Source organism: Desmodus rotundus, chromosome 1, assembly GCF_022682495.2.
Source record: "Desmodus rotundus isolate HL8 chromosome 1, HLdesRot8A.1, whole genome shotgun sequence".
NCBI lineage: Eukaryota > Metazoa > Chordata > Mammalia > Chiroptera > Phyllostomidae > Desmodus > Desmodus rotundus.
In genome coordinates this window covers 105545222-105554122 of record NC_071387.1, presented here as the reverse complement: position 1 = coordinate 105554122, position 8901 = coordinate 105545222, and the positions used below count along the sequence as shown (strand labels likewise).

The 8901-nt window shown below is 45.3% G+C and overlaps 1 non-coding gene across 1 annotated transcript; it reads right to left on the bottom strand.

Annotated features, from left to right (window-relative positions):
- Window positions 1–5761: 5761 nt before the first annotated feature.
- On the bottom strand, window positions 5762–5910 carry LOC112315089 (small nucleolar RNA SNORA57). Its single transcript, XR_002975854.2, has one exon. It is a non-coding gene; the product is annotated as a small nucleolar RNA SNORA57 (small nucleolar RNA).
- Window positions 5911–8901: the final 2991 nt, after the last annotated feature.

The following is an 8901-nucleotide window of genomic DNA, read 5'->3' as shown; positions in this document are numbered from 1 at the left end:
CACCCTGAGAAAAAAAGAAAGAAACTTCCCTTTTTCTTTCCTTTACCCATTTTTTTTTCTCTCTTAAATATTCCCCAGCCTATATCAGCCAGCCAAACTTCTTGGTTGCAAGATTTATTTTGTTATCTGTTTTCTGGTCCATGTAATTTAGCATGTCGTTTTTTATTAGGCTTTTCTTTCTCCTTTGTTCTGAAAAAGTTTTAGAGAAGAGTAAATCTAGCCTCTTTATAATCCTACATGAATCTCTCAGACTTTGTTTTCACACTTAGGGATAATAAAATCTGTTGCTATACATTAAGCTGCATTAGCATAGCTGTCAGGCAAACCTAGTGTGTATATGGCTATTTCAGGAAGCTACAGGCTGCCCCAGGCCCTGTTATCTGTACAATCCCCTGCAATAATTCCACCATTAGAGACTCATTCTTTTGGCTGTTGAAAAGCCATCTGTAAAATCAGATGATCCTGGGGGAAGTGACAGAAATCTAATACCCACTAATTCTTAATCTTTTAGTTTGAGAATGTTGGAGGGAGGAAGGAAGGCTATGGAACCTTTTCCTAGAAAAATGCAGACACATGCAAAGTCTTACATAACTCTTGGATCCAGAGAGAGAACCCATTTAAATTGTTACCAGCTGATAGCTAAGGCCGTGGGTTGAGAAAAGGGACTATCTCACCATGGCAAGAATTGAGGCCCTGCAGAGAAAAATGCCAGTAAGTTTAAGGAGAGTTAGAGAGGTGGGAGGAAACCAGAGCTTAAGGGACAAGGAGGGCAAGAGGATGGGGAAAATTAACTTAGTCTGTTGAAGGATAATCCTGGAGTGAGAAGGAGGAAGGAGTTATCAGAATCCAGAGATGGAGTTGCAAGGAAAGGGCTGTCAGACAGAATTGTAACCTTTAATCAAGAGATGCAGTTGACCTTAATTGAACCTGCAAGGGGGGAACAAAGAAAATAAATATCTTGGCCACATTCCCCCTTCCTGCTAATGTTATTGTTCCCATTTTACAGATGAGCAAGATGAGGCTCAGAAAGATGACATCAATTGTCCAAGGCCACACAGTTGAGAAATGGAAGAGCCAAGATTTGAACCCAGTTCTTTTCTTCCCAAGGCCACAGGCTTGGCCCTTGATTATCCCTCAGGCTAGCCAAAAGGAGCCTAGGATGGATGTGTGCCCTGAAAACTGGATAGCTCTGGTTTGTTGAGCTCCAGCCAAGGCCAGTTTGCAAAATTTGGCTAATAGTGCCTTAAGAGACTGAAGGGTTATGCTACCAAAGGGACTGCAGAAATAGATCTTGCAAATGAAATTGACCAAAGAGGTAATATACATTTGGTTCCAACTGACATCTTTATTGTCAATCATTAAGCAGAGACAACCCCTGGCAAGTCTGTCTCAGGAGTATTGTGGAATCCACAAAGCCTTCACCAATTATCCCAAGGTTTGGAGGGAAGAAATAAGCCCTCCCAGGAGTCTTTGATCATTTGAGACTCGGTCCTGTGATGGACAAGAATCTGGCTTCGGTAGCAAGGGAAATGCATCTATTCTCCCTCTCCTTTCCCCAAGCTTCTGAAATCTCTGCCTTTGGTCTCTAACTGGGCCTGAGATTGTGCTCCCTACCCCCCTACCCCAGAATGGGGAGCAGGCTCGCTTCACACCCTCTGAGGTCAGCCTCAACAAGTCATCAACTTCAACCCATCTGGGATGCCTCTCCCCAGATATGGATTGTCCCCAGAAAATAAAGCCTGATTGCAGTCCAAAGCAACCCCAGCAAAGTAAGCATCCCCTCCAATCTAGGGAGATCCCTTACCCAGAGGAAGTAGAAACAGCAGTGAGAGGTGGGCTAGGGGAGTCAATGTTTTCAGAGACAGAAGATTCATCTAGTGATAATTCTCTGAGCTCAGAAAGAACCCAGTGGATTCATTAAGAGGTCATGGCCATCAGGCTCATGGAGGTTCAAAGAGGGACATGACTGCAGATCAGGGCTGAGCCAGGCTCTGAGGATACAGTGGGAATAATACAAGCTCCTGGAGTTTACAGTCCAAAAGAGGAGACAGGTATTAATTAGATAGTTGCACCAAAGAGTACAACCTTGCAAAATGACATGACTTCTGTGCAGAAGAGAGAGAAGATGAATGAGGGGCTCCAACAAAGAGGGTGGCCAAGACTGGATGGGGAGGGAGGGCTTCCACAAAAAGTCCTGTTTGAACTGAGGTTCAAAGAACAGGGTGGAGCTGTCTCAGTGGGGAGGGGCAGCCCTGTGGAAGTGAGGAGAGGCTTAAGGTGGGGGACAGGAGTTACCAAGTACCAAGAACTGCCATTCATAGCCATTGGTTCTCGGCCAGCTGCCAGGCTCAAGCTTTGCCTCCTCATCTCATTTCATCTTCATGACAACCATGACGTTGGTGATGTTACCCCACGTTACTGATGAGGAAATTGAGGCACAGAGAGGATCGGTAATTTGCTGAGAGTCCCACAGCTACTGAGCAACAGAGCCAGGATCCACACTCAGCCAGGCTCCAAGGTCTGTGTGCCTATCTGGGAGCAAACAGGACATGCTCAATACAAGTTGGGTTTCTTATTACCTGAGCTAAGATTGGGAGATAAGGCAGAGAAGTAGAAAGAGTACTTGTCATAAGATGAAAACATTAGCAGTTTCTCTCTGTCCTGTTCAAAAGTTAGTGTTGAAGCAAGAGTATTTTGTTGTTAAATGAAATGGAACACAGCAATGGGAGAAGAGATAATCCTTCCCTCCACCCTGATACTATGCCCAGGGGTTGCCTTAGGATTGGAGAGGGTGGGCAGCCTTCGACCTGCTGTCTTCTTGGGGAACAGCAGAGCTGGGGGCAAGCCCTGGCAGGGCACTGTGAATGAAGGAGCCAAAAAAAAATAGCGTCTTTCCCAAAAGCACCCAAGTACCTCCAGTCCCCAGGGTAGAGAACACAAAGATTAATGTGTCAAGACCATTTGGCTTTTATTAGACATTCTGAGCAATCTATCCTGAACCTGGGCCACCTCTGATCAGTGTGGGCACTACCCAGGGGCTGCCCTCCAGGACTGGGTGGGTCTTCTTTGTACCTTTCTTTTTTTTTTTTTTTTTTTGCATAGATAAAACACCTGGCAAAAAGGGTCATTTTTTTTTCAATTTTTAAATTATTTTATTGTTGTTCAATTACAGTTGTCTGCATTTTTCTTTGTACCTTTTAATCTGAGACATGAGGCAACTGGCCTTCTCCAGCCCTCTGGGGAGAAGAAAAGAGGATGGGCCTGTTCTCTTCATGCAAAACACCACCATCTCCTTTGGAGGGTAAGAGCACTGAGAAGTCTCAGGGATTCAGCCCCACTACCCTTAAAGGTATGCAGGCCCAGGATGATCCAAGTGCATATGTCACAGGGCACAGTGGCCCCCACCTACGCTCAATAAATATCAGCTATTGTTGTTACTGCCATTATTGTTCTTGTTATTGTTATTATCATCATTATTATTACTGCCACTACTATTGGGATCCTCGTGCTACCACACAGGAGAGTTAAAGAAATTAAATGAAATGATCAGTCTGAAGCACTTAGCACGTAGTAGAAACTCTGTAAATGATACCCATCTTTACAATTATGATTACTCCACTGAGACAGTAATGAAACAATCAACATTTTGGAAATGCATCAAGGAACCAAACTACATATAAAAAGATACATTGCCAAAGTTTTTGCAATGCAAAGGCACCAGGCTAGCACAGAGTAGAAAAAAAAATTGGACATTGTGGATCTCTGCTAATGAGTCAGCAACCTAGGTAACCAAACCAAAGACACCTGCAGTCAAAACAGCCATCAAATTAATGCTACTATTTGCCAAGGAACAGCCATTCTCAGCAGGCAATTGGATCTAAACATTCAATCATTCATTCAATAAAGAACCTTGATTTTGGCCTTGTGAAACTGTAAGCAAAATACTCATTGAGCCACGCCTGGACTTCTGGCCTCCTGACGTGCCATGTAATTAAAGGATACTTTTTAAAAAAGATTTTATTTATTTATTTTTAGAGAGAAGGGAAAGGAAGGAGAAAGAGGGAAAGAAATATCAATATGTGGTTGCCTCTCACATGCCCCCCACTGGGGGCCTGGCCCACAACCCAGGCATATGCCCTGACTGGGAATTGAACCAGTTACTCTTTGATTCACAGCCCACACTCAGTCCACTGAGCTACACTGGCCAGGGCTAAAGGATACATTTTAAGCTGCTAAATTTATTGTCATTTTTACAGCAATAAAAAAAACCCAAATATACTTCCACATGCTGTGGCAAGCCTGAGTCATGGGGAGGGGTCCTGATGCTGAGACCCCATAGAGAGAGAGGCCAGGAGCACTGAGGAGCTCATCTGGCCTTTGGATGATTCCAGCCCCGCTGCACCTGAACCACCACTGCACCTGAACCACCACTGCATGAGCAACGCCAAGCCAGAACCGCCCAGCTGAGCCCAGCCAAGCCACAGAAGTGGAAGAGCTAATGATCAATTGACTTCTTAAATCACTAAGATTCCCAGAAGCAGAAAACCAGAATATTCTGTTATGAGAATAAATTAGAGATAATGCCCTAATGCATTTGGAACAGGAAGTACTCCGTAAGTGTTGGCAAATGCAGTTTTACTATGATCATCTCCATCTGACAAATGAGGAAACAGGTTAAGGGACATACAGAACTGGAAAGTGCCACCACTGTGCCTGACCCTAGATCCTGCTCTTCCCTCTCGGCACTGGACTGGCTCCTGGCCCTCTAAGCCTGCTCGAGATGAAGGCAGTTGTATTTCTTCCAGGGCACCTGGCTTCCATGCCAGGCCAGTTAAAGGCCAGGTCTTGACCTGGCACAGGCTTCTGCTGCCCTGGAACAGGATGCAAGAGGTCCATACCCCAAAACCTACCAAGACTCTGGCATCGTTAGATTCTTACTTTCTCTCCCAGGGGGCTGCAGAAAGGTCAGCTGGGCATGAATGGTGCAGCTAGTGAGAATGGTGCCCACTGCTCAGTCTTGGCTTTTCCTCCCCTGGCTCTATAATCCAAGAACCAAGCACAGGAGGCTGCTTGTAATCCTAGCCCAGCATCCTAGCCAGGGTTGCTGGGCTGCCTATTATATGGCTTTGAGCCCAGCAGATTCATTTCCACACAAGAATGTAGTGCCCAGCTTCCTGAACAGAACAGCAATGACCAGGCTCCATCACCCACACTCCCTCCAGGTGAAGCTGAAAACCGGATGTGGCTGACAAATAGTCCAGAGTGTGGGACAAGGGGAAGGTTCCTCCTCCTTGGTAAGAAGTGGGGGAGGAACACAGCAAAGAAAGGAATGTTTTTTCTCTATTTTCTCTCTTTTCTCCCTTCACCTTCCTCCTTTTATCATTTTCTCCTCATTTCTTCACTCTTGCTCTTTTTTTTCTTTTTTAAATTACTATTTTTTTCAATTACAGTTGACATTCAATATTATTCTGTAAAAGTTTCAGGTGTATAGCATAGTGATTAGACAATCATGTACTTTACAGAGTGGTTCCCCTAATATTCTAATACCCACCTGGCACAGCATATAGTTATTACAATATTATTGACTATATTCCCTGTGCTGTACTTACATCCCTGTGACTATTCTGTAACTACTAATTTGTACTGCTTAATCCCTTCACCTTTTTCACCCAGCCCCCAACCCCCTCCCCTCTGTCAACCGTCAGTCTGTTCTCTGTATCTCTGTATTCTATTCTGTTTGTTTATTTTGTTCTTTTTTTTTCTTTGTCCCAGCACTTGAAGATGGAACCAGTGGACTAGAAACCATCAGCACCAAAGATATGACACTGAGGGGTCAGAAGCCCCTTCCCTCTGCCTCTGTACATTCCGGAACCCAGTACTTCATGCCCAACCCCTGCCAAGAAAAGGCGGATTATTTATTTTATTCTTAAGATTCCACATATATCCATAAGTGAAATCATATGGTACTTGTCTTTCTCCATCTGGCTTAGTTCACCTAGCATAATACCCTCTAGGTCCATTCATGCTGTCACAAAAGGTAAGATTTTTTGTTTTACAGCCCAGTAGTATTCCATTGTGTATGTACCACAGCTTTTCTATCCACTCGCCTACTGATGGGCACTCCGGTTGCTGCCCGCTCTTGGCTATAGTACATAATGTCACAATGAACATGGGGGTGCACATATTCCTTTCAAATTAGTGTTTTGGGGTTGTTTTGACATAGGGTATTCCCAGCAGAGGAATCACTGGGACACAGGCAGTTCCATTTTTAATTTTTTGAGGTATCTCCATACTGCTTTCCACAGTAGCTACACCAGTCTGCCTTCCCACCCACAGTGAAGTAGGGTTCCCTTTTCTCCATATCCTTGCCAACACTTGTTGTTTGTTGATTTATTGGTAATAGACATATGACAAGTGTGAAGTGGTATCTCATTGTGGTTTTGATTTGTGGTGTCTCTCTGATGATTAGTGACGTTGAGCATTTTTTCATATGTCTATTGGCCTTGTGTATGTCTTCCTTGGAGAAGTGTCTGTTCTGGTCTTCTGCCCACCTTTTAATTGGGTTATTTATTCTCTCTTGCCTCCCTCTGTAGATCATTCTGTCCCTCGTTTCTCTCTTTTTTGTGAATACATATACACACACACCCCATCTTCGTAACCCAGGATAAAGCATCAACCAGGCCATCATGCTGCAGAGACAATGGCAGGCAGGCTCCTTAGAACTTGAGTCCGGAGCAGGTTGCCATGGGCCTTCATAGGCATTAGCCTCCTCCATTCCTGAGGGCGCTCTGTCAAGCACTAGAGGAAAGGCTTTGGAGGGATAGGCATCCTCCTCTCCCAGTCCCCTCTGCCCACTCCTGTCCTCCTCTGCCTCCAGCTATTCTGGAGGCCTAGATGATGGGGAGAACTTGTGGGCCACACTCAGAAGGCAGTGGCTGGGATCCTCCACAGAGACTGTGGACATGGCATTGGCGGTGAGGAACCATAGAGCCAAGATGTCAAAACTTCCCTGGGCTCTGCCTGGTGACTGAGATCTCCTCACTCTCCCTGCCTCTCTTTCAAGATCTGGAGATGTGGCCAGGGCCTGATATCTTCCAGAGGGCTGCAGATGAAAAACTTATGTGTGGAGAAATTACACAGCACCCCTGTGGTATTACAGTTAACTTGTGGAAGGTAGGAATTATCAGATCACTCTCTTCCATCAAGCCCACCATGCCAGCCACGCTCACCACTCCTCCTCCTCCTTCCACTCTGCTGCAGAACTGAGCCTTCTCTGCCGTCTGTGTTTTTTGGGGAACCCAAAGGTGAGGAATTAGCTGTTGGTCCCATGCAGCCATCTCTCAGATGTGTGCTTGAAGGGCTGGCTTTTTTCTTCTGGGACAATTGCTGTGGCATGAAAAAAAGATGTCCTTGGGGAGAGACCTATGGAAAATGACAGAGAAAGCCTACAGATCTGAGTCAGTCCAGAAATCACCACTCCTATCTAACCATCCCAACACGTTGGGGTAGGGGACCTAGGAAAATAGTGTCACACGATTTTTTGTCTCCTTCTGGCAGTCCCAATAGCAGACTGCACAGGACACATCTGAACATCCAGAAGAGCCACCCTCTCCAGGTGTGTGGCATCACAGGAAGGCAGCCTGTGACAGGTGGGATAAGATTCTCTTCATTCTGTCACATGAAGAGAATCCACCTCCATGCTCTGTAATCTTAGAATGGTACGAAACCATACACTAATAGCAGCTGGTAAATATCACTATGCCCATTTTACAGATGAAGAAACTGACAGCAGGAAGTGAGGTGGCTGCCCCAGGTCATTCAGCTCATTAGTGGATCCAAAATCAGGTCTCCCCAACTCCAAAACCACTGGACTGGCCTCCACCCAGCTGAGGGCCACCCACCAACTTCCTTTCAAAGAAAGGAATGCCATTGAGGAAGGAAATGCCTGGAGGCCTGGAGATTTACCCCAAAGCTAGGAGATTTATGCAGGTTATTTCCATTAGGACTAATGGAAGAAAGAAAGAGCCATTTTTCTTATAATTAGAAGAGAATTCAACCTTCAGAGCCAATAATAATATTTCAGCTTATGTAACCAAAAAAGGAGAAAAGCAAATGAATTTAATTAGGGAAGAGAAATAACTATTTGGATTACTGGCTGCAGAAGGGATGAGGTGCAGGTTTAATACAATTCCAGATGGAAATAGTTTTTCTGCTGCCAGACGGGGCAGCTTTCAAACCTGTGTCATCGGCAAAGCCACTGCTTAAAGAGGATCTGTGGTGCACCAGCACTCCCTGGTATTTGAAGCACCTCCCCATAACCACAGGGAAACAGGCTATGATTATGCCCATCTCTGAGATGAAGAACTGACATTCAGAGAAACGACGTGCCTTGCTAATCATCGCGAAATGCATTCCATCCTTCAGCACATACTCAGCAGGCACCTACTTACTGCATGCCAGGCCCACACCAGGAATATACAGGTACTCAGCAGAGCAGGTACGATCCAGGATCCAAATCTGCACCTGCCTCACACCAAAGCCACTCCCTATAGGAGACCATTCTGCATGGCGTGGGCCCAGCTCCCACTCGCAAAGGCCAGTGGAAATCAAGGTCTGGCACATGGGGCCCACGCCCACCGATAGGTTCTCCCGCGGGGAATCAATCAGGCCTGCATTGTACCCAGGCTGCTTTGAGACTTGCTTTTTGCTAAAACTCCCTCACCCTGAATTGAGGCAGCAAATGTTTACTGCATATCTTTAAAGTAGCTTTCTAAAATCTATGCTAAACCTTCCAAGGATGAGTGTAACCAGTTCAACCACTTTTCCCTTTACATTTACAAATATCCTTCCTTTTTGATGTAATTAGCAACATCCTCTCCTTTGTTTTCTGTAAAAGGTAGC